This window comes from Lactuca saligna, chromosome 2 (genome assembly GCF_052625555.1).
Source record: "Lactuca saligna cultivar CGN05327 chromosome 2, ASM5262555v1, whole genome shotgun sequence".
In the NCBI taxonomy this organism is placed as follows: Eukaryota; Viridiplantae; Streptophyta; class Magnoliopsida; order Asterales; family Asteraceae; genus Lactuca; species Lactuca saligna.
Window position 1 is genome coordinate 148,914,759 of NC_136418.1, and position 27,765 is coordinate 148,942,523.

General features: G+C 36.3%; 2 pseudogenes; one reads left to right on the forward strand and one right to left on the reverse strand.

Annotated features, from left to right (window-relative positions):
* Nucleotides 1-11,406: 11,406 nt before the first annotated feature.
* LOC145032025 (ethylene-responsive transcription factor ERF011 pseudogene) lies at nucleotides 11,407-12,433 on the forward strand (annotated as a pseudogene).
* A 2,577-nt stretch (nucleotides 12,434-15,010) lies between these two features.
* LOC145030237 (beclin-1-like protein) lies at nucleotides 15,011-27,309 on the reverse strand (annotated as a pseudogene).
* Between the last annotated feature and the right edge of the window lie 456 nt (nucleotides 27,310-27,765).

Consider the following 27,765-nt stretch of genomic DNA (forward strand, 5'->3'; position numbering starts at 1 on the left):
GGGTTTGTATGGTTCTCTCGCTCAAGGTTAATTTAGTTGTATTTGACTTTTGAGCGTTACAATGCTTTTGGAAAATATAGGGTTGTCACACGATCTCAGATCGATCTTGGAAAACCACGATGCCCCCTGCAACTGGTCAAATAGATTGTTGATCCTCGGCAATAGATAACGGTTCTTAACTGTCAACTTGTTTAACTCTTAGTAATCAATGCACATCCGGTATGAGTCATCCTTCTTCTTGACAAAAAGAATCGGCGCTCCCCACGGCGAGCTACTCGGCCGTATGAATCCATTTCCCAACAGCTCCTGAAGTTGCGAGGATAACTCCTGCATTTCGGGCGACGCAAGACAATATGATGCCTTGGCAATAGGCGCCGCCCCTGGAACCAGATCGATCAGGAACTCCACCTCCATCTCAGGAGGCACGCCCGATAATTCCGTGGGGAAAACATCTGAAAAGTCACATACCACTAGAAAATCGGAGACAAACATCATTTGACGACCCGTGTATCCACCACATAAGCTAAGAAGCCCATACATCCATGTTGCAGACTCTGTATCACCCTGGCGGCAGAGTAGGGTCTCGAATTATAACCATCTGACGCTCGCAATCAATCAAAGCCTCAAATCGGCTCAACCAATCCATGCCCACTATAACACAGACATCACCCATCGCTATTGGCACCAGGTCGATCGAAAACTTGACACCAAAAATCTCCAAAATACACTCCTGGGATACATCGGTAGCAAAAACTGTATGCTCATCGGCTATAAAAACCCTCAATGGTCTACTCAAGGCGTCGCGCCTAGTGCTAAAACAACGAATAAAGGATAAAGACACAAAGGATCGACTCGCACCCGAGGCAAATAACACTAAAGCAGGAACATAATCACAAGGAAAGTACCTAACATGAAACAAAACATAATCATAAATAGTTCAATTTAGAAATTTAGAATAAAAGTTACATACCAGCAACAACATCAGGTGTTTTACGGACCTCCTCTGCAACCAGCTAAAAAGCTCTCCCACGAGCTCTCGGAGCCTTGGCCTTCCCCAGCCGACCATCAGTGATACGCAAGGTAGTAGGACCAGGGGCCTGGACTGAACCCTGAGTGAGTTGAGGACACTCCGCCTTCCAGGGGCCAGTCTGGTTGCAATGAAAGAAAATCGAAAATCCCTTGGGGAAATCCTTCGCCATATGCCCCTCCTTGTCACATTTGAAACAAATCCCTGATCGCCAAGGTCCCTCATGACTCTTACCACACTTTCTACAAGTGTGACCCTTCTGGCCTCCAGCCCTAGAATCAATGGGGATTAGGCTACTTAGCCGCAGGCTACGTCTGTACTGACCTCTTGTCTCTCTCATGAGACTCCCTCCCCTCTCTCGTATGGGTCTCACTCTCTATCTCCCTCATCCTGGCATTGGTCTATAGCTCAGCCAATGTCCGATACAATGATTTCGCCATGAACTCCCGAATATCCCTCCTCATAATGCTCAAGTATCGGCTCACACGTGCCTGCTCCGTAGAAATGTGCTCAGGGCAAAATAATGCCATCTCATGAAACATCCTCGTACTCTTCATCAACATCTATGTCTTATGTTTGAGTGACAAAAACTCCTAGGCTGACTGCTCCCTCTCCACCTGAGGGACGTACTCATCTCGAAACATCTGGGTAAACCTCTCCCAAGTCATTGCAACATGCTCTGCAAGAGAGAAATTCATCGTCACAAACTTCCACCAGTCCTTTGCTCCCAAGCGAAGCTGGTTCAGCGCAAATCGATGTTTCAGGTTCTAAGGGAATGAACATGTATAAAAGCATCCATTAATATCATATATCCATCTCATCGTAGCAATTAGGTCATGAGTCCTATCAAAATCTGGTGGCTTCATGTTGTTGAACTCCCGGAGCATCAATGAATCACCCCTTACTATCTCACAGCTGTAAGGGCTACAGTGGTTGCGGCAATAGAAGCCTCAGTGACAACAACATAATGCTCGTCAAAGTCTTGATCAATGTGGTCTTAATAGACCCGAACATCTCTGTATTGGCCTCCTTGATAGCTGAGGCCACCTCATTAACAATGATCCTGCGGATATCATCGTCATTGGTACTCGCTCTCTCAGGGTTGTTGGAGCCTAAACCTTGAGTAACCACCATATTCTCTGAAACATAAACACGGAAATAATCAGGGGCCGACTAAAACGTACATACACATACATATCCATGTATGCTCTTTAGTATCCTATGATTCCTCCTTGAGTCGCGTACATATTCAATGCTTTCAGTAGTACAAGCCCAATGCTACCTTCGACACGAACCTCTATTCGCCCCAAGTCATCCTCTTAAGACACGAATTCACAAGTACTCTTTTCCCCCATAGATATCTAACTATTTTCTCAGCAAACTTCTCAAAGTGAACATCTAGGAACTCATCCTAGACTACTCTTCTACTAGATCTGGCTCGCAAAGATCTCCTCCATTCTCGTCGTCTGCTCCACGTACACTAATCGTACATGATATAGGGCTCGATAGAAAGTCGAATAAATGATTATTTCTTAAATCCACAACAAAACAAGGAACAGGAAGAAAGGATAGATCATGCATTCTAAGGCTATAAAGTCTTAACCATGTACAACTAAGTAGCACACGTAGAGAAAATAGTAAGAATAGCATCAATCAAAGGAACAACCTCCTGGGCTAAAGCAGCATGAATCAGGCAACTCTAGCTCAAATTCCTGAAGATACCTAGCCTACCATCAAGCATGCAGTTCTAACAGCTCAAGAATAACTTATCTCATAGTATAATCAAGTAAGGTTATTTTGGGAAATTACCGCTTGGGCTCTGGCTAATTGTACACACTACTTCGTCCTGCTTTCCTCTTAAAAGTCCTTTGCTATTTTTAGAAAATCATTTCTTTTTGGGAAAATTTAATCAATTCCTCGGTTTGAGTCCTGACATACCCGAGGGTGTGCAAGAATCTCTCAAACCAAGGCTCTGATACCAACTTGTATTAGTACAAAATTTTCAAACAAAATTTTCATTTTTAAAGTTTCACAAAAACATAGTTTAAACATAACTCATGCCAATTTGAAATTTTTCCAAACACAAAACATCAAATTTTTTTGTCAAATATCCTAGAATCCACATAAACTCAAATCATCAAGTTGGTGTGTACAATCATGTCGGCGCCTTCCCGCGATCCTGAGATGTACCCAAAACACATTTAATGAACACTGTAAGCACAAAGCTTAGTGAGTTCACCAAAATACCACATACACTAATAATAAGCCTTTCATGGCTATATCTCGATAAGGACCCTCTGGGCATGTATCTCAGTGAAGACCCTCCGGTCCTACATCTCAGTATAGACCCTCCGGTCATAGTTCGATTTATATATAGAATAATATAACAACATGAGTCACAAAGACAAAATGCATAATAACACGTAAAGCAGATAAGTACCTCCGGTCAGTAAAGCAAATAAGACCCTTGGTCATGCATGCATTAACACATAGGTAAGTATAGTGAGAAGACTTACCTCTCAAAGCAAAGCAAGTAAATCTCGCACCCGAACTGTTGGTCTAGACTCCGCCTACTATATGATACATATATCTCTAATTAATAATTAATATCAACAACCCCCAAACTAGAAGACCAAGTCTCTTCTACTAAATCTTAGGATGGTAAAAAGACCATTTTGCCCCTCCATGGTTAAAAGTCCACAACTTGACCAAAACCCTAAAAATCAAAGAAAGTCAACACCCAACACGTACATTGGGCGTACATCCCTCTATGTTGGGCATATAGCTAAACATGCATGCATCGGTAACTCAAGGCACTACACTGCGCATAGTTGGGCCTGGGAGTACACACGATATACTCCCCAAACTTCCTCTTTTCGATCAATTTGGTCTTAACTCGTTAAGATAATTTCTAAAATTTCAAATCTGGGCTAACTAGAGCCTATACTTAACAAAGTTGATGACTTTAAGCCTTAGCATGGCTGGACAAGTCTCAAGCTCACAAACTCTAACATTCTAAACATAAAGTTCCACATATCTCAAGCATGGAGAGGTTTCGACGACCAATATCTCTTGAAATGGACCCAAAACATGAACTAAAAGGACAGGATTTATGCTTTGGAGCTCATCAAACTCACAAAGCTTCAAACTTGGGACATAAAACCCTTGAAATGGACCCAAAACATGAACTAATCAAAACAATGAAAAAGATTCAAGCTTGATACCTCTGGATGATGCACCAACAACAGAAGAACTCAGATCCAAGAGCTTGGACACCAGATATCCTTCCTTCAAGGCTCCTCCTTTACAAAAGAACTCCACAAGAACTTTTAATAAGCCACAAGCACTCACACAAGCTATGAAAATGATATTTAGGGTTTGAGGGGGGTTGGAGGCTAGAAATGGTGGCTGGAAATCAGGCCATCATGTTCCTTAAATAGGGGCACACAAGGCATTAGGGTTTTCACTCTGAATCTAGTACGTCTTGCGTGTATGTATACCCCGCGTACTCGACTGCCACCATTTCTCAAATAAGGACTGACCTTGACAAATGAAATAAAAGTTCAGGTCATCGATGCATACCTTATTTCGGGATGTTACAAATATCGAAAAATTATAGGGTTAGGAAACCCTAAAAACAAAAGCTTGAAAACCTTTGGTAGCAAGTGCCACAAGTGTTGCGCCTCTAATGGATCACAAACAAACTCTAGCAACCAAGTAATATTACAGAGAGGGGGGAAGGAGCCAAGATTTCGTCCAAGGCACTCAGAAAGAAGGCATAGACAAAAGTCAACCCTAAGGAGGATTTATATAGATGTTAGGAAAGTATTGGATAAGGCATGTATCGCGAAGATAACCCTAATCCCTTAACTTCTTCTCTAAGGCATCCAAGGCACCCTTTTAGCCCAAGGAAACCCTAGAGAAACTCTAGATTTCGTTCCCCCTCTTTAGGAAGGTTCTTGAATTTCCCAATGCTCAAGTATTGAACATTATCACCTTTAGTCCCCGCACTTTTAATTAATTCCTTTAATCTTAAAATTAATTCCAAATTAGTTTCTGATTAAATATTAATTAAATAATATGATTTCTAATTAATATATTATTTTCATAATACATTAATAAATCATGTATTTCAATTTACTAACCAAATAATAAATTCATCATTCTCTCTCTAAAAGTTAACCTATTTAATTGTCGGGTTTGAAGGCAACCCAAAAGGACTGTGCTACCATCAATTCAATTTTATACCGATTATATTTATTGGCTTAGACACCTAATCCAACAATGTCAACCAAGGATAGAGTAAGCCCTGAGTGGGGGAGAACTAGGTATTCTTCCTGGAGGATCAACAGTTGGATTGATTTTGTTGGTTTCGCCACAATGGGTCTGAGGAAGTTGTAGCGTAAGTCTATTGAATTTTTGGTATTCGGGATTGTAGAGATTTATCATGGTTACGAGGAATAATGGACTGGTGCAAATGCAAGTGTAGAGCTAGTTGTTGTTAGGATTTATGCATTAGGATGTGTGTACCGTAGATTGTTTGGTTATGGAATCATAGTTCTTGCAAGCCCGGGATGGTGACAACTTTGAGTAGTGAGGTTGGGGATGGTTTAGAAGATTCGAAAGATTATGAAGTTATTAGAATATAGTGGAATCCAAGTGTGGGAGAAGCGCTTGGGAATAATGGGAATATTTCCAAGTGTGAATCAACGTCGAATTTTATATTTCAGGACAAGAGGATAGCTAGTTTGTAACACTCTAAATTTTCAAACAAAATTTTCATTTTTAAATCACATAAAATCAGTATCACATTTTCTCAAATTCACGATGTCTCAAATGTCAAAAACACAATTCAACAAATCAATAGATAATATCCCATAATACTCAACATAGTCTCGAACATATGTTTACAATCAAGTCGGTGTCTTCCTACGATCCTGAGAAGTACCAATAACACATAACACACAATAAGCATAAAGCCTAGTGAATTCCCCAAAATACCACATACACAAATCATAAGCCTTTCATGGCTATAACTCGGCATGGACCTTCCGGTCTCATGCGTCTCGGTGAGGACCCTCCGTTCTCACGGCTCAGTGTGGACCCTTCGGTCATGTGTCTTAGTGAAGAACCTCCGGTTTCACAGCTCAGATTGGACCCTCCGGTCCTATATCTCAGTGAAGACCCTTCGGTCTCCCAACTCAGTTTGGACCCTCTGGCCCTAACTTAGTAAAGCATAGAGTAATATAGCATATATCACAAAGACAAAATGCATAATATCGCATAACTCAGTATAAGCACATATGACCCTCAGGTCGATAACTCAATAAGACCCTTCAGTCACACAGTATTACCGCTCAGGTAAGTATAGTGAGAAGACTCACCTCGGTAGTAAGCAAGTATATCTAGCACCCCCACGAACAGTCTAGACTCCAACTAAATAATATAATTATATCTAATAAACAATTTGTAATAACCACTCCAATATGCAAAACTAACTCCTCCACTAAATCTCAAAAACGGTGAAAAGACTATTTTACCTTTTCATGGTCTCTAAAGTCCACAGTTGGCTAAACCCTAAAAGTCAACAAAAGTCAACACTCAAGTCAACAGTCCATGTTGACTAAACTTGTTGAGTGCATCTACGTGACTCGTCGAGTTCCTTCGTTTTCTCATAAGCATCGTGAAAATCCAACTCAACTCGTCGAGTTGTCTTATCAACTCGCGGAGTTGTAGTGCGTTCAGACTATCAACGAAAACCCAAGCTGACTCATTGAGTTTGCTCATGCACTCGTCGAGTCCCTCTAGACTAATTCTCATTCAGATGATTCTAAGCAGAAATAATGTCCCAAACTCTAGATCTAGCCTCCCAAGGCTGAAATACCATGTAAAGTTGCAAGCTTTATGTCCATCCATGACATCTAGGTCTCGAAAATGACAAAACAAGCTCTATATAGGGTTTAATGCATAAAAACTTGTCACCAGCTTGATAAAGCATGGATCTTTGGGCTCAAGGGACTACATATGGTCCATATCTGAAATATCAACTCTATGGCAAGCTCAAAACACTCTAGAACTACAAAGGATGGAAAAAGGCCCTAAACTTTCTAGAAACGAGATCTAACCAAACAATGAGCAATATGGTGAATTTTTACCTTCAAACAGAAGCAAGGAATGAATGAACACTGGATCAAAAAGCACCATCTCATCAAGCGCTTTGCTCCTCAACTTCCCTTCAAAGATGCACTAAAACACACAATATTAGCCTCTCTTTCTCTCACACGAGGTTATAGCTCGATTAGGGTTTTTCACAGAGTGTTAGGGTGATAAGGGAGGCGGAAATGAAGGCTTAAGGTCTTTTAAATAGGACAAACCCTGAAAATTAGGGTTTTCTCACTCAGCACTTACTCGTCGATTTAGGGTCCTCTAACTTGTCAAGTAGATTCTAAAAATCATGCGCCAATTAAACTCCTCCACTCGGCGAGTTGGGGCATCCAACTTGTCGAGTTGCTCTGAAATTATGAAAGTAAATTAATTAAATATTATACTTGGGAGTTAGGATGTTACAAGTTTGGATTGAATCAAAGCTCATGCAAGGGATATGTATAATGTTCAGTTTAATCAGGTAAGCAAATGTTGAGGATTCATGTTATCTCATCCAAGGACATGAAGCATCAACAGTGATACATGTTGGGTTCAGGTCTAGGTTCAGGTTGAGGGTCATGTTAGAACCATTCTTCATGTTCTTATTTGATGAAGCCTTTGGGGTTTAAAGCACGAACCAAACGCTTGTTTGGTTTTATTAGGATGGGTTTTAGATCGTGTGAATTTTGGCTAGGTATTCTTGTGGATAGTTGGCAAGGCCATGGGTTGGGCCCACAATACATGTGGAAGTGTTGTAAGACTACAGGGTGACCCATACTGTTCACTAGGTTGGTAAGTAGTTGCATAACTTTTATAAGACAGTGGGGTGGCCCGTAGCATACATTAGGTTGGTACACAGCTATGGAAGTGTTGTAAGACTTTGGGGTGGCCCGTAGCATTCACTATGTTGATAGGTAGTTGTGGAAGTGTTTTAAGACTATGCGGTGACCCATAGCATTCATTGGGTTGATAGGAAAATTTTAAAGTATTGTAAGTCTACGATATGGATCGTAGCCTTCACTGGGATAAGTTAGACCATTGCAGGAATGATTGTAAGACTATGGGAGGGTCACAACATTCATAGTATTGATGTAGGACAGATGTCAATTTGAGGATGGGTGTGATGTAAGGCTATGACTTGGTTGTAGCATTCACCTGGAGTGAAAACAGACTTGTTATAGTTTGTGTTTGGCATTCCTTCCTTATGTAGACAAGAGGGTCGTGTGAGCTATGTTAATAATAGGCTAGGATAACCTTTGTCTAATAGACTTTTGATTGGATTCTTGATGTGTGGCCAGATGTGAGGTTGTCAACTTCAGCAGTTTGATAGGAATTATGTATTCCAGTTATTTAGTGGGTCGGCGCAGAGAGAAAGATCTCAGGTAAATCAAAAATGTGAATTTTTGGTTATTAGGATGTGATGTAGATGTTGGTATAGCACAAATGGTTGAGACCGTTTTGAGAGTCGCTTTTGTACTCGAAAGCAAGGTTTTCGATATTGACGAATGGTCAAGGGTTATGTTTTCCAGTTATCAGTGAAATATTCAGGGTTGGAGGGTTTTTTTTTTCAGTTCGGGTTGTGCTTTAGAGTCAACATGGATGTGGTTTAAATGGTCATGTATGTCTAGAAGTCATGAAGTATAGTTGAAGTTTCTCTTTCTTGGTTAGGGTCAGCGTATCAAGGTTTGTTTCTTAGTCATGTAGCGTGATATTTGATTGATTGGGTTTCAGTAGCAGTGTTGGAAGACGGTCGTCTGGATGAGATGATTTCTCGGTTCTATTTTGAATTCAGGTAGTTCGGTCGGGGTTGGCTGGAGTAGCAGAGTAAGTTGTAAGGAATAATTTTAAGGACTAAATCTAATTTAAGTAGGGGAGACGTATAACAATTGAGTTTCTATATTGGATTGGTTTAGGGCATTAATGAGTCAAAAACTTGGTTTTGGGGGAAAACAGAGTGTCACGACGTGACCATAGGAAGGCCACAATGTGGCGAGTGATTTGGGAAACGCGTATGTGTAACAAGATTATTGTCGCGTCATGAGGATGGTTGTAGCCCAAACCCATGATATTTTTAGGTTTTCCTCCGTATTTAAGCCATTAAAATCGTATTTTGGGTTTTATTTCCAGCCTCTATCACCCTTTTGAGCCTTGAAGCAAAGGCTAATACTCTTATCTTCATTTGTGAGCTTATCCGTAGTGTTTTAGAGCCCTTGGAAGGAAGAAAAAGACCTTGTGGTGTAGAGAATATTGGCAAGCTTAGAGTTGGTGTTTGAGCCATTTCTAGATCATTGTAAGAGTCCAAGATCCAAACTTTATGTTGATAGCTTCTAGATCTAGGTTTTTTGTCCTTTTCCTTCATGTTATGGAAATTTGGATGGACAAATCTCATTAAGTTGGCAACTTTATTGGTCCATAAGGTCCCTAAGGGTTGACTTTTGGTCAATTTCTAGTTTTAGAAGGTAGACTTAAGATTTATCTTGTGTTGTTTTAGTAGGAGGTGTTTAGCACCTATTCGTTGGCTGGGAAAGCTGTTAGTTATGGACTTTGTCAGCAAGGTGAGTGTTCTCACTATATTATGTAAGATACTAGTTGTCTTAGTGATACTTGCACGCAAGACTAAGTGGTGGCCCCAGACATATGTACGAAAGACCAGGTGGTTACTCTTGGCAATTATATGTAAGACTGGCTCCGACAATTTTATGTATGTTGCTAGTTGTCTTTAGGATACTTGCAAGGAAGATCAAGATGCGGCTCTTGGTACTTGTACATAAGACCATGATTTGGCTTCTAGTGTGGCAAGGAAAGACCATGATACACTCTAAATTACACTCTTTGTATTAAAAGTTTTCCATGAACATATTACACTCTAAAGTTAAATGTCGGAAAGTCATATTTTTTAGCTCCAAAATAGACTAGTTGGTGAAAATCTTAAAAAAACTTAACTTTAGTCTTTTATAATTTCGCATAGAAACTTCGTTTGAGTTGATTTTTGTCGGTGTGTTCTTTGTGACAAGAATTTCCCATTGACAAATTACACTTCCAGTTTGGATGTTGGGAATTAAAAAAAAAAAAATTAGCTATAAAATAGATTATTCTGTGAAAATTATAAAGAAAAAACTTCATAACAATCATCATACCATTTAATTTCTCTCAATCGCATCAGTATACAAAAATCTAAAAAACAAAAAAAAAAAAAAAAAATCATTTTTGCATACAAACTTCATAACAACCATCATACTATTTAAGTTATTATCGGTCACATTACTATCTACAATAATTTGAAATTAAATAAATAAATAAATAAAAATTTTCGCAGTCACCCTATATTACCGCAAGTATTAAGCTGCAAAAAGTCTAAAAAATATATATATATATTTTTTTGTAGTAAACCAGATTTTCACTGATGGTTGATTAGGAATGGTTATTTTGTCCAATTTTCAATTTTGTGGCTTTTTTGAGGTAAAAGGTTTTAAAAAATCGTTGTTGTGATCTTCTTTAAGCTAATAAACTTAGGTATATTATATTGAAAAATGAAGAATTAACATTAGAATCAGTATAATAAAAAAAGTTAAAATATATTAGCCAAAAATAAAATTTAAATGTTTTAAAGTTTCAAATTAATATGATTTAAAAAATAACATATTTTTGACTATTTTTATAATTTTTTATTGTGATTATTAAATTACGTATAGGTTATTATTATTTAACTTAATATATTTTTTTACTTTTAACTTTTTTGTAATTAATATTATTTTCAATTAATAAAAATAAGTTTTTTTTTTGGAAAATTTTAATTATTAATATAAGATCATTTTTATTTATTTTTTTTTGTTAATAAAATATTTGTATTTAAGCTTTTATAAATATTATTATATCATTATTTTTTCTAAATATTTTAAAAAAGTTTGTCTTTAAATATATTTTTTCAGTAAAATTTTAATTTATGTTTTGAACTTAATATTACATTTATTGTAGCAAATTTAGCATATTGATTATAATTATAATATAACTTCATTTAAAGACAATATTTTAGAATTGATTTAAATTAATAAATTAAGTATATTATATTTAAAAAAATTAATATAAATATTAGATTCATAATAATTGTTTTTAATATATTAGTTAAACTAAAGATTCGAAAGTTTTAATTTTTTTGAAATAAATAATTAAATTAAATAACATTTATTGTAATCGCTATATAAATTTTCAAAAGAATTTCCTATATTTGAAGATAATTTTTCAATTTTTAAATATAGATTCCACCCAATCTCTCTTTCTCCGTTTCTCTCTCTCATCCCCACCAACAAACCCCTGATCCATCTATCAAAATCACTCTTCAGTCGACCTGAAATTTATACACTCCACTGCCCTTCCTCCTCGACCAAATCACCGCTCTGATTTATGGCCGCTTATTTAGCCTGCTCCATTCGTTCATTAGTTATTTAGGGATACACCAACACCCAGACCTTCATATATATATAAGGAGTTGGGAGAGAGAGAGAGAGAGAGAGAGAAGAAAAGGTGTCGGTGCTGTTTGATTATCCGTTTCACGTTTTGCAGATTTGATTTTTGGTCCTAGATCGATGGATGTGAGAGGAGAATTAAAGGGGCGATGTAGTTGTTCGTCGGCGGCGATTACCACGGGGAAGAGGAAAAACGATCATAGACCTTACAAGGGAATACGGATGAGAAAGTGGGGAAAGTGGGTGGCGGAGATTAGGGAACCAAATAAACGGTCAAGGATTTGGCTCGGATCCTATTCCACACCCGTCGCGGCGGCAAGAGCCTACGACACCGCCGTCTACTACCTCCGTGGGCCCTCCGCCCGGCTTAACTTCCCGGAGTTACTTGCGTCCGATGGCACACCGGATGAGTTGTCGGCGTCTTCTATTCGGAAGAAAGCGACGGAGGTCGGGGCAAGGGTGGATGCAGAAACGAGTGGTACTTCCGTGCAACATGCACTCAAGCCTTGTTGGTTTGAAGAAAAACCCGACTTGAATAAGAAACCAAAACCCGAACCCGAATCCGAATCCGAATACCCAGATGGTGATGATAACTGATAACTGGTGAAATAAAGCAACTTCATCATCCCCAGGTATTGGAAGCAACAAATTTTCGTCAAAAGTTTTCTTGAAAAAAGAAATTACCCAATCCGAATCATTGTAATTGCCATCTTTGTGATTAAATTGCATTTAATCGACAATTATGAACGGATTTTAAGCTTTGAATTTGTGTTTGAAAGTGATTATTCGATCGGAATAACAGTCGAGAAAACGATCGAATATAACGTTTGGTTGTGATCTGCTGATAAGCAAAGAAACTTATTTAAATAATTAAATGTTTATTGATAAGATTTAGGAAAAGGATAGATTAGAATCTTAGATAAGACGAATTTTGTGTACCATGAAAATAATGCAATACTAAAGTTGTCTTGTCTTGTATTTTCAGTTGCTAGTTGTTAAGAATTAAGAGGGAGTTTTGTAGTGTAGTTGACATGGATTTTGTCTGTAGAAAAACAAGGGACACATGTTTCCGTTTTTTGTATTTATTCGACATGTTTGTTTTGTCACAAAAGAAAAGTCACCACATAATTGGTATGAGAAGAATATGAAAGATGTTAAGGCATAACTAGACATACAAGTCTTTAAATCCTCCATGAGATTAGAAAAACCCGGTATGGGTTTCTACAACGTCGTTATGGCTGATGTGGCAGATCCAAAACGGCGGTATAAAGCCGGGAATACCACCCTGTTTCTCGTTTTGGTGCTTCTCATTTGTGACATATATTACGGTTCGTCAATTTCATAAAATAAAATATAATAAAAAACCTTTTTTTACCTATAAATACAACCTATTTTACCCTTATTTTCTTCACATTTTTTTTTCTTTCTCTACACTTTTTATAAAATTCAATACTTCTTCAACCAGAAAAACGAAACAAAACCGGAAGTCCAAAACACCCTTCCACCGAACTCAAACCCACAACTAAATACAACATTTCCTTTCGGATTGTCAGTTAAGAAAATTATTTGAACATATTATACTCTCAAAGTTCACCACATATCCCATACCAAGCATCTTGTTTCAATCTCACCTCACCTCAAATCCAATTTTCTTCCTCACCTTACATTTAACAAAAAAAAAAAAAAATGGCCAAAACTCAAATTTAAAACAAATTTTTTTCTCTAATTTTTCATAACTACCAAACCACCATTGCATCGGTCAAAATCATTACCGAAACACAAGCGGACAGTAGTAGGAGATGGAGAGGGAAATGGAAAGAGAGGGAAAGTTACCATGGAAAATAAAGAAATTCCAGAATGGTGTACGCCGGAAGAGGAATATGTAATCGTTGTGTAGGACTTCAAAAAATGACACTCAAGAAAATGGTATGAAGAAAGATACTTATTGAGAAGCAGTGCTCACCAAATTTTATGGTATCTTGAAGAAAAAACATATCGCAATTGTGATATGATTAGTAATAAATGGACTCAAATAAATAAGTGATGCACAAGATTCATTAGGATCTACAACAACCTTCAATCAGAAAAGCAGAGTGGTGCTAACGACTTTGATTTGTTCAAATCCGCAAAGAGCAAAATTGGGTCGAGATGGCTTATCTGTTTGAGTTTGATAAATTATGGGAGATGCTTCGAAGAGATTCAAAATAAAATTAAACTCCTACATCGATAGAGGTTAAATCGAAGAGGTCTCGAAATCCGAGCCCGATGGACGTTTCGGACGCATAGGCTCACATCGACCTCAGCACTGACACCGATGAAATTTCAGATGATATCTCCCTACTACGACGACCGACAGGACTCGACAAAGCGAAGCGCGCTGCAAAACATGAAGATGGAGTTGAGGAAAGCAAAGCATATGGTGGAAATTGAAGCGAAGTTTGATGAACACAATTAACTATAAAAAGAAAAAAATGAGTTGTGGCGTAAGCACTTGGATTTCCTTCATAGGCAAGCACATGAGGAGAGGGAGCAACGTGATTGAGATGATATGACAAACGAGTTGGCAATTCTTAGGTCTATAATGATTAAGGTTTGTCACAAGAAGATATAGAAGTAATTAGGTCTATAGTGATGAAGGTTTGTCACAAGAAGATATAGAAGAACTACGAGTGCTGAAGACGAAGATTAGGGCAAAACATTTGGACAGTTAGGAGTATGGTTTTATGTTTTAAATTTATCATATACTTTTTTGTATTGTAATGTTTTTTTTAATTTAAATGTTATGTGTAATTTAAATATTACGTTTTATTTAAATATTGTGTTATATTAAATTATATTTGTTTTTATAATTATTAAAAAAATCTAGAAAAAAATTAAAAAACAAATGATGACTTGGAAATTAGTGGGTGATGTGGCATGTGAGATAACTAAAAGATCTTAGAGCCTCCACTTTGCTTCTTTCAAATCTAATTGCAATGCCATGTTTCAATTTATTGCAAGATGCATTGGATTTGTCTTTCTATATCTGAAAGCCTTTTAAACACAATTAACAACTAGGGAAGAGGCTTGTACGTTGCACAAATTGGATTTTTTGTTTTTTTTGTTGATGCAATTTGACAGTGGTAAAAAACTTCAATCACCAAACTCTAACTCCATCATCTTAATAAAGTTTTTAACCTGTTATGTTGATTACATTAGAAATCATAACCCCTAACAAAAATGCAAATTAAGACAAAAGCCATGTCTTTCATCACCTACATTTGTGCAATCCTAACCATATTTGTTTTTAATTAGAGTTTGTAAGTTATGATATGCTTCCATAGCCATTTTCATGGCTTCCTTGAAAGAAGAAGCTCCAACAGGGAGAATCATGAACTCATGAACCTACATCACATACATCTATGACCCTGCAATAAGCATACATATTTACACAACCTAGATTATGTGAGAATTCTTAAAAGATAGTCAGTACAGATGCCATACCTCATCTTTCCAAATTCATCAATTGCAATACAAAATGTTTCATCAGGGTGGGTGCACAAACCCGAGTAACTGCAAAAGGAGCAGGAAATGTTTTTAACAATTGAATATAAGATAAATTGAAAGTTCAAAAAGTTGTGAAAGAAAGAAATTTAAGTATGATGTTATAATAGATATATAAAAGAAAATATGTTGCTGTTTTTTATATTTAGCTCATTGCAAAGTCTAGATATATATTATATAATCATATATGTAAAAATAAGGAAGCTTGAAACATTTATTAGGTGGAATGTTGTTTTCTTAATCCTTAGAGTTTTCAAATTCTACAAAGTCATTAAGACAACTCAAGAACAATTTCATTTTCCTGTCATATCGTGTGCTCCAAAACAAATTCACAAGACCAAACCTATGTAACAAAATGACACGTCAGCAACATGACAATCCTATGTGGACAATGACATGGCATCAAACCTATAAATTTCAATAAATTGTGCCATGTCATCAATATTCTCATTACGTCAATAGCAATGGGTAAATTTTGATACAAAATAGAAAGTAAATTGTTATTTATAGCATTTAGCCCAAAATACAAACTTACAACTCATATGCATTGTTGTTGCTATCCATTATTCGAGGGTAACTTCCCATAGGAAGGATTTTTATTCGGTATATGTTTAAAACATGTTAAGAATATATATATATATATATATATATATATATATATATATATATATATATATATCGTATCAAAAAGATTACATATACTTTCTAACATTTTATATAATAAAAAAAAAGATATTGGAACTTTGGTCTGAAATATTGAACCATTGTGTGAAGCAAAAGGCATGCTTGTCTCTATGCAACATTTATGTCATCCCATTCAACCTCTTTCCACACTATAGTTTGCAACCAAAAGAACTTAGTTTAAGTAATAATTCTAGAAAATAACTTAGAGTATTTAGGTTATAAGAAGTAACAGACTGGATTTTTAGGGAGTCTCCCCAGTCTGAAATTGTTGATTGTTCCAAATTCTCCATCATAACAAACTGGAAACACATTATTTAAAACATTATTTCTCTTTAAAAGTTGTAAATGTGCTTGTGAAACTTCAGTTTTTTCCAATGTGGCATCTCTCTCTTCCTGTGACATTAAATATTTTAAAAAGTCAGGGAAACCAATTTAACATTACAAGAGAAATGACTATGTATTGAACTCACCTGATAAGATATCAACTGAAACTGAAAATTATTGAACTCATGACAGTATCTGATAACAAAGCTTTCAAAAAACAGTTGGTCACTCCTTCAAATAGGTGAAGTAATTGACTTCTTAGATGTCAGAAGTTACTTACCTTTCTTCCAACTCTTTGAATTGATTAGATTTGAGTTCAAGTTCCTTCAATTCATCACTTACTTCAGTGCACTGTTTTTATGTTTATTGAATTGTTGCTTCAAGTTTGCGTTCTTCTTTTTCTATCTTCAATATCATTGAAACAAAGAAGATACAAATATGAAAAACACTAAACACTGAGAAATTTACACAATTATAACATTGTACTTTCATTACATTTCATATTAAGACATCGAACTTTGAAAAATATACTTTGTTGATTTACTTATATTCTGGGTAGATTGATTACTCTACAACACTGTAATAGGAAGCAATTAGGTCACATGTCAGTGCCTTGATACATTAAGATTGGTTTTTTTATGCCCTTTTTGTTTTTTCTATTAAAAATAAATGCATAAATTTGACAGCATGTAATATAATGTACTTACTCTTGGTTAAGAGTGAATCTAATGGAGTTTGCAAGTGTATGATATTCATCTTTTATGGTGTCCATGTTACATTTTTTTGGTCAAAAAAATCTGGAATTAAAGGTTTCAGCAAAATTTGTACAAATCAGATCGCTTTCAAGTTTGTGTTGTATATTTGATTTACTTTACACTTTAATTAAAATTATGAAACATATAACCCTACAACAATTATAAATCCAACCTAATTAAACATAATAAAAAGGGAAAACTAATAACCCACCTTCTTTGTTGCTTCCGAAAGCAATTTCACAACATAGTCTACAATTGTCAAAAAGGCTTCATTTTCATCAAGACAATACCTGTCAAAGGAACCATTTACCGTTTTACCATTTTTCAGATCACATATAATATAGTTTGATGACACTCTTTTTGAGATCAAAGTGGATTCATTTATTATATGAAAATATCTTGTAAGAGAGACACTATTATAGTACTTTTAGGGGTAGGTGGTAATGATGAGTTATATGCAAAAATAAATAATCTTAAACACTTAAGTGTGCATGCAACCCTAATAAGGATCTATGTTTTCTATATTGAACCTATAACTATGAACATCAAAAGGAAACCTTAAGAACACTAGGTTATTTTCAAAAATCACATATACGTTAGGGTTTACATACCTTTTAGTTATTGGAGTAAATAACTAATCAAAAACCATCTTGAAAAACTCTTGGAAGCAAGCACCATAAATGTCGCACCTCTAATGGTTCACACCCAAACCCTAGAAACCAAGGAGCTTGAAGAGAGAGAGAGAGAGAGAGAGAGAGAGGGAGAGAGAGAGAGAGTTGGAGAGTGGAAATTTCGGCCTTATGCCTCTTGGAAGAGCATAGATGAAATATCAAACCCTTAAGGATTTATATAGGAGTCTAGAAAGCTGTTGGATAGGGTATGTATCTCCAAGATAATCCTAATCCCTTAGCTTCCTCCCTAAGGCACCCAAGTCACCCTTAAAGCCCAAATAATGAAACATCCCAAAATACGACCTAAAAATTTTTGTTTAATAATTACTAAAAACACCATGATAATATCATAAGGTAAAACTCGTACGTCAATATCTCAAAAAAAACAATGGCAAAGTGTTATGAGTAAACTGTATCGAGACTGTATCAAATCACATCTATGAAAAACTAAAGACAACTCCTAGGACAACTGGAGTTGTGGTGTGTGCGATGCCATCAACCCAAGCTCTTCCCTTTGCATGCAGAAGTACCTAACCAAAACTGAAACTGTAAGCACGAAGCTTAATGAGCTCCCCCAAACTACCACATACCATACGATACATATAAACACATACTAGGCCTTGCCAACTGCATCGGACCGAAGTCCGGAAACTGCATCGGACCGAAGTCCGGAACTAACCAGGGCCTTGCCCTCTGCATCAGACCGAAGTCCGGAACTACTGAGGCCTTGCCTCCTGTATCGGGCCGAAATCCGGAACTAACTGCATCAGACCGAAGTCCGGAACTAACTGCATCGGACCGAAGTCCGGAACTACTGAACATAGCATAGCATAAACATATCAACTAGCATGAACACATAAACTGCATACTGCATTGGGCTGTAACCCGGAACACATAACACATAAATCCTGTCTGAGCCACGAAGGCATCAAACATACTAAAATCTGCATTGGGCCGAATTCCGGAAACTACTACTAGCTAAACGGGCCAGCATTGTGGCCTTAGACCCGTTCCTACAGGAAGGAAACTCACCTCGTGATCTGGCTGCTGAGTGTATGGCTCTGGAAGCTATCTGTTGCTGCTCCGGTATCTCCCCGGCTACAATTCCACAAATACACTCAATTAAATACTAATAACTGCATTGGGGTAAAATGACTCTTTTACCCCTGGCTAAAGTCAACTCTCCTGGTCAAAGTCAACTTACAGTTGACCTGACTCGTCGAGTTAGGCGCCAACTCGCCGAGTCCCTACTCTCACTTCTCAACCCTGCTCGCTGCTACTCGTCGAGTATGGCATAAACTCGACGAGTTCCCTTTCGACTCTAGAACTCAGGCTATCTGCATCCGACTCGCCGAGTTGTATGAACAACTCGATGAGTTGTTCTTGAATCTATGAAGATTGCCTTAGACTTGCCGAGTTGTATGAACAACTCGTCGAGTCCCTCCATTACTGAGTCTAACCTCCGACTCACTGAGTCCATTCTACTACTCACTGGTCCCACTCGGAATAACTCAAAAGGGAAAGATCAGGGACTCGCGGCTCGACTCGCCGAGTCCGAAGAACGACTGGCCGAGTCGCATGCATGCAGTTACTAAAACTCGATTCTGCTCAAAACCACTGTATACAATTTATAGATCTGAGTTTCTAAGGCTTGTTTACCATGTAGAGTTTCCAACTTTACGTGTACATACGGATGAAAAGGGATTTAAAGGTTGAAAAGGCACTTAAAAGGGTAGATCTAGGGTTATCATGCAAAATGGCTCCATAAAGGTATTAGATCTACATTTTTGGAACTGAAACATGGCTAGATCCGAAGGCTAATCAACCCAATGTGATTTCTCTACTATAAACAAGCTAAGAAATGGATAAAATGGACTAAATGTGCTTATAATGGAGAATTAATCATAGAAACAGAAGGAAATCCGATTATTACCTCAATAAGCTCGAAGTGGTGCAACATCTTGGATCTTCTTCTACTCCTTTGAATCTAGCCTCCTTCTTCTCTTCAAAACTTCAACATTCACACAAGAAATGCTCAAATACTCAAGGGAATGGTTAGGGTTTGCTAATTGATGCTCTGAGGGTGAAGGAGACGAGTTTGGGACTCATAAGATGGTTTAAATAGGGTGCAAACCCGGGGATTTTGGGTTTCTACCTGGCAGGCGGACTCGCTGAGTCCCAAATATGGACTCGTCGAGTCGCCGATCTATACGCTGCTCAAGATCCCGTCTCTACTCAACGAGTCTGGCAATAGACTCGCCGAGTCCCTCTAGAAACTTCTAAATAAATAACATGAAAACAACATACCAGAGACGGGTTGTTACAAATAAACCCTACAAGGATTCTAGATTTCATTCCCCCCCTATGGGAGGTTCTAGAATTGCACAATGTTCAACTATTAAACATTGTCACCTTTAGTTCTCCTACTTTTAATTAATCCAATTAATCCAAAAATTAATTCCAATTAATTTTTGATCAATTATTAATTAAATAATACTGATTCCAATTAATATATTATTCTCATGATATATTAACAAATTATTTATTTTGATTTCTAATTAATTTATTAACCAAAAATTAATAAGCCATTCTCTCTCTCTAAAAGATATCATATTCAATTGCTAGGTTTGAGGGCAACCCAAAAGGACTGTGCTACTATCAATTCAATTATATACCAATTATAGTTGTGGGATTAGACACCTAATCCAACAGTCTCCCACTTGGATAAGTCTAATAACTATATTTTCCAATATAACTTCCAAATTGATCAACACATTGTAACTTCCAAAAGTTGTTGTCGAACTCTGACCTAGTCATTTATGTGTCCTAAGATAAGTGATCAAATATTCTTCCATTCTACAAGATATCGTAAGGACATGAGACATGAGTTATAATCAATCTCATTGTCCAAGATTTTATTTCCTGAATTCTGATTTATGACGACTGAATTTAGACTACTAATTAAACACATAAATTTAGTCCAAGCTTGGCCAAACACTTGTAAGTCAACACCAAATCACCAAGGGGCCCAAAGATATCGCTTTTCCTGTCAGCGCAAAAGGAACGAATAAACTTCGACTTATATGCTTCCACTATTTATTCATCAAATCATGCCAACATTATGTTTTATAACATCAAGTTACTGATGCATTTATGTATTATTAATGCAACAACTCATATATCTGTTTCAAGAATATAAGATATTATCATCTCAAAATTACTCGTGATAAAATCCATGAAGTAATTCTATGAGTTTGGGTTTATCTAATACTCAAAATCCCCATTTTCTAAGAACGTATAAATATTGCAGCAAACAACTGATATGTCTAATCCCCATAGACAATGTTGTAACGCCCGTAGATCCGGACTAGTCAATTTAGAGACAATAGGCATCAAAAATGAGCTATTTATGGAATATTATTTATAAGGAATAATCTTAACCAAGTCTTAGAATATGTCTCAAGGGTTTCGTACATATAAAGAACACCAAAATCCGAGTTATAACGAAGAAGTTATGGCCCGTCGAAGTTTTACGGCAAAACCGGCACGACACCGGGAGACGTAAATAGTGAATTTATGATGAAGGACTTTTTAGACTTAGTGATCTAAACCAAATTTGTAGTATACGTTAAACCGATAACATCCATAAAAAGAACGCCCAAAGCTGACTTCGTATGAGGAGGTTATGATTTTTCTAAGATTCGGCTTAGCAGTGCATGACCCGAAACTTGAATTTTAATTCGAGCGGTTTTTAGCCTACGCGGCATAAATGAGAGTTGAAGATATCATTAATAGGAACTCAACAGTAAAAAGACAGACGAAAATGGAGTTCATGTGAAGGAGTTACGAATTCTTCGCGGTCATTTAACAGCCTAAACCCCTCCAATTGTTAAATTTAAGATCGGTCGAGAATTAGCCAACAGAGTCTAAATGAAAGTTGTAGATCTTGTTTTTACCTACGCGTGGATATAAAGAACATCAAAAACGATGTTCTTATGCAAAAATTATGAATTTTTGAAAATCGGTTGGTTTCCACCCTGTGTGCGAGGCCACGTGTCAGCACTAGGATGCGCCTGGCTGTAGCCAGCCTAGCTCACGACGTGAACCTTCCTCTAGCCCCGATAAATAAGTGGTGAGGCCTTCATTCATTCTCACACCTTCCTACTTCTCTCCCTCTCTCTAGAACCTCTCTCTAGCCCCCAAAAAGCCTAGGGAACCTCCCTAGCACGAGGCGGAATCCCCGGAGTGCCCGACGGCTCCGAGAAGAAGAGTCTTTCGACTCAGGAACACTGATCCAGCGGTGAATGGCTTTGAGAAAAACCCACTGTAAGTGAGCTACGCCTACGCTATTTTTAATATAGCTTTTATTTAATTATAGTAACGTTATTAGGAACTTATAATGAATACTTGGGCTATTATTATGGGTTATATAAGTATAGTTTAACGCTTATATAATATAAATAATATCTAGAATATTAATTAGTCTCAGTGAATATTAAACTAAACCCTAGTGGTAATTATACTAGGTTTTGTCGAGGGAAATTGTTTTAAGGGTAACGAAGCGCTATGTGAATTCAAAGTCACCACTTAATCAGGTGAGTGCATAGTTACTTTCATCTTACACATAGATATGAAGTATTTATATAAATTATGTGCTATGTGTGCATATTATCTGAGTACTTGTTGTCTATGATGGATGAACGATTTTATACATGTTTTAAATGGTTTAAACTGTATATGTATTTTATATCTATGATAATGTTGGGGTAAAATATGGGTAGATGAAATAGATGGAATATGAGTTGGATGATGAGTTGAGAGGTGTTATAGACCACGAGGTGAGGTTGAGAGATGGACAATGTGAGAAGCCTTTCCCAAATGATGGTCTCGTCATCTAGCAGAGTATGGATGACAACCATGGACTATTCTAGATAGTCTCATGGAACACTAGCAGGCTCGCAACCTATAGGTGTTGTGAACGATGTGTTCACCCGGTGTACCATAAAACCTGGCAATCATGAAGACTTGATCCCTAAACCTTGGTGACCATGTATACTTGGTGCCTAAACATTGGCGATCATGCAGACTTGATGCCTAAACCATGGCGACTATGTAGATTTAGTGCCCGCTGTGTAAACCTTGGCGTTCATGCGCACTTGATGCCTAAAACCTGGCGACTATGTAGACTTAGTGTCTGTTGTGTAAACCGTGGCAACGATGGACTTCGTGCCAATTCCTTAGGATGATCCTTAGGAATGCATAAACAAGGCATAGATGATTCTTAGGGTAGATCCTTAAGAGTAAAGAAGATAATGGGGATGCGTAATTGAGTTGATTGTTTGATTGTTTAAACATAATAATTATATTATTGTGGGTTGAATACCCTATGTACTCACCAGGTTTTCCAACCTGACCTACTCAGTTTATTTATATCACAGGTGACGATGTGAAGTTACTTTACACTGAGATTAAGGAGATATAGATCACTAGTGTAAATGAATGTAAGTTCTGTTTATGCTTATGTTTATGTATTGATGATGACATCCTAAATGTTTTAAAATGAATAAAATACATTTTTTGGAAGTGTTTTGATAACGTATTCATCATGTTTTTCTAGGAACAAATTCCGCAACATTTTTATTAAAAGAGATACTCTTATTTTTATAAATCATAAACAAAATCGGTCTTTTCTGGCCGTGAAAATGGGGATGTCACAAATGTACAATTCAATTCATGACAGTCTTAATTCGCTACTTACTTTCAAAAGTATGACCGACTATGGAATTTTGAATAATCAAACTATTCAGGAAGTAAAATATGCAAAGTGACCCAATAATAACCTAATTAACTATGGTCTCAAAACTAATGAATATAAATAAAACATTTTTTATTTAATCACCACATTAATCAGACTTTATTCATTTTATAATGTTTCGAGTGATCAACTAAATGCTTGAGTTAAACATCAGTCATGCCATGTTATAAACATGCATACTATGTCTCTCTATGGTCCTTTCTTTGCGAACAGATCGACTGGACACTATTCCAATGATGCTCATCTCACAATTCCAAATTCCTTTCACTACTAGAATGTGTTAAAGTTCAACCTCACATGCAATGATCTTCTGTAATTTTGAGGCTTCAAAGTCATAAAACTTAGCCAAAAATATTACAAAATATTCCATTGGAGCTTTTTTACTAAAAAAAAATCCAAAGTAATGAAGTTTCAAATTCAAGATACACTTCCTTAAACACCTTCCTTGCATTAAGTTTTTGACTCGCATGTATATTTTATTCATTAATTCCCTCTATGGAAGCATTTCCATGTTCTCATATGACCATCATTTTTAACCAAGAATCATCCCAATCTAAAACATGTCAATATGGTTATTCCAAACCATACCATACTTCCAATTGTCCATAAGTAACCGATCTTTTGGTAAATCTCAGAATATTCTTGACAGTTGTTTAACAACTTTAGTCATACCAAGTTCTAGTCCCTTTTCCCTCTCAACGCCTTAGGCATTTGGAAAAATCAGAACAAGTGAATATTATAGCATATGTAATCGATCCTATATTCGAAGCATATGAGACTCGATTCATTATGTCTTACATAAAGACTTGATATCTTATCAGTATCTTGCTATAATATTTCCATGTATCGAATTTCCTATACTGAACCATTTCAACACGATATTCATATATGTCCAGGACTAAGTTCTATTAAACCATATAATCTAAACCTTTATATTTGAAACAAAGTATAAGTACCCCCTTCCTTAAGTCTGACTATAGCAAAACAATTTCCAAACTTTGCAACTTGCAAATTTGTAGACTTTGTTTCCTACAAATATTATTTCCAACTTGCAACACTTATCATAACAATTAAGCTCCTACTAGCATAACAATTATGCTCCTAATAGCACAACAATTATGCTCCCACTAGCTGTGACATGTATCCAGAAATCAATTGGACTTCTAGAAATCAATATTATTGACTTTCTTACTAAAGTGCAGATTTCTGATACGTAATGCTTCGACGATCATTAGATAGGATACATGTGTGTGTGTGTGTTCAAACCCTTTTAAAACTTATTGCCATATGTCCTAAAAGTTCAAACAATTCCTTGCCATTTCTCACAATTCGAACTATGAAAAGGGATGATGTAAGCACATTGCAAATTAGAGAACGCAATTATCATAAGTACCAACCATAATGATATTTATCAGATCTTTAAAATCTACTAGTTAAAGTGTTTCCTCATAATCATTCTCATGAATTAGAGCAAAACCTTTTACCACCTAGATTTTATGGTGTATATGTTTCTATCCATGTGAATCTAGAATTTCCAACCTATAATCACAATATCAGTTTTAGGACAAAACCAAACTCAAATTTAGCTTTCCTTTCATGGACTGAACTTCACTTATTCTAATTTTTTTTGCCCTCTAGTAGCACAAGGGCCTACCATTGATTGCATGTTGTTAATCAGTTCACCTATATTAATCAATGCACTTTCACTGACCAACATACTTTGTCATTTACAGTCAAATGAGAACCATAACTCTCATAAGCATTGCCAACTCAACTGGAAGGTGCACAAAAATGAGAATGTGTCAACTTAACATGATAGGTTATCAACATCAGGTCGTGTGCTAGTGATAACTAAAAGGTGTATTCTTGATTGACTCTTGAAACTCATTGAGATCATTAAGACTCCCATTGACTTCTTGACATATAATTTTCTCTCTCAAGGAATATTCCTTCACGAGCAAAAACAAATATTTAAAAGTTAGTGTGGATTCTTGGCAAGAAACAATTCATGGAATTTGTCTTAGTTTATCCTTTGTTTTAACAAAAACATCACAACTACCAATCCTAAATGTGCTTGAGTAAGAAAAAATTATTACTCCACATTTCATGAGGTGTTATAAACCTACTTATTATGAAATAAGTTTCAAGATACAATTCGAAGTAACTAGAGCATGGCTCTAAAACTTGATTAAAAAACGAAGTATAACCCATCTCTCGATTGAACCATTTTAACAATATCTTATTCCTCTTCTTAGTTAAACAACTACACTAAGATGTTCTTTGAGGATCAATTGTGATATAGTTCCATAATCATTACGATGATCATAAAACACAATACTAAAGTACTCTCCTTTCCTTTCAGATTGGAGAAACATTTATCTTTCTGCCTAACAGATTCTTCTTATTCTTTATGCTACTCTTTGAAACTTTTCAAAGTATCAGAATTATGTTTAATCTTATAAATACAACCGTGTTTATCGAAGCATCAGTAAATCATTAAGAATAAAGTCATTGTCCTTTGTGGTGGATTTTAATAGTCCTTATCAATATGTACTAGATCCATTAGTCCTTCACTTGACTCACATAAACATGTGATCAATGAATTATTCATAATCCTCCAAAGATCAAGATTCTCAGACATCACAAAATTTGAATTGTATTACTCCAAGTTTCTATCCAATTGGAAGTTGGGTGATGATAATTCTTTACCACTTAGTCAATTACGACATTTATCACAAGTGAAATAACAATCAAATCCACAATTAATATTGCTAACAATATAAATGCAGCCAACACTTTCATAGATAAAATTGCTAGGAAAAATAAAGTAAACCAACTATATAAACAAAAATTTCACTTTTATTGATAACTAACGAAAAATTGGAACTTGTCCTTACAATGCATAAATGAAGAAAATTTTTCTAGACATTTCCTAAGAAATCTATTATCATAACTTCTAATAAGTAGCTTCCAAAAGCTGATCCTCGAACCATGCGACCGAAATCCATATCTCACGATCAGATTCAACTCACTCTTCTTAAGCTTCCTTCTTTTTCTTACATCCTACAATACCATCAAAATGTGATCATCACATCATGTATTAAGAGTGTATGAATTGGATCTTGTTTAAATAATGCAGTTAGATAATGGATGTACCTGAAATAGAATCACATGACTTGACTTTACCATCTCTAAGATCTATCAGATAGTCTTGGCAGCTTTGCAACCAATGTCCCTTCAATTAGCAATAGAAACATGTGGACTCTTTAGGGGTAGCACACGTAACTATCTAAAAACTAGCCTTTCTCTTTACTATATGATCAAATAGTTTGACCTTGGCCGATCCCTTTCCATTGGGAAGAGAAATCTTTTTTGGACCACCATCATTACCATCGTCAATGTCCATGGAAATTTTAGAATCAGATCCTTCAAACACTTTTGCTTGACTTCTACTCTTGAGCATTTCTACTTCAGCAACAATCAACATATGTGTCAGATCAATTAGGGTCATGTCGTGGTCGCTCATATAAAAGTTCTCAATGAACTAACTATATGAATTAGGAATCGAAAGTAAAACCAAATTAATGGCTAGCTCCCTTAGGAAAGCGACAAACAACCTATCCAAATTTTCAAAGTACGATTTCATTTCCAGAATATGCGCACACACAGAATTTCCATCTGTATGTTTACATGACAATAGGGCTTGAGTAATTTCATGTCTTTCGACTCGAGGGAATCGTGACGTGGGGAGAGTCACTAGAGGAAGAGGAGGAGGAAGATTTAGAGAAGCATGATATCTATTTCCACCATTGCTCGAAGAAGGGAACATACTTTCACCTTGATCAATGTGGAAGATCATCTTCAAAAGGTAGAGGAAGACCATTATTATCTTGACTTGACATCTATAAAGGGAGAAAAGAGAATTCAAGTTAGTTGAATTTTAATCCTTAATTATAAACCCATAATTTTAAATTAAGGCTAGGATCTATATTTTCAATTAGAACTTTGAAGAGGGATTTCATAATCAAATTCAAATCTATTTTAGGTAGTTAAGGCTTTTACTAGTTTCAATCTTATTAAACTACTAGATCTTTTGAGATTCATTGAATCTAATCAATTGCATGTTTAATCTCAGATTATGCTCTCACTTTTGTGACTGGGATGCCAATGATCACAAATGAGATGTGAATAACCATGCAAATTAGCTTGGCACTCTCGATGTCATTTATCATCTCATTTTAATATGTCAGTTAACTATATACACTGCATTAATCAATGACAATTTTCGAGACACCCATTACCACCCTTTATTAGTCCCTCATTAGTTTATTAGTTAACC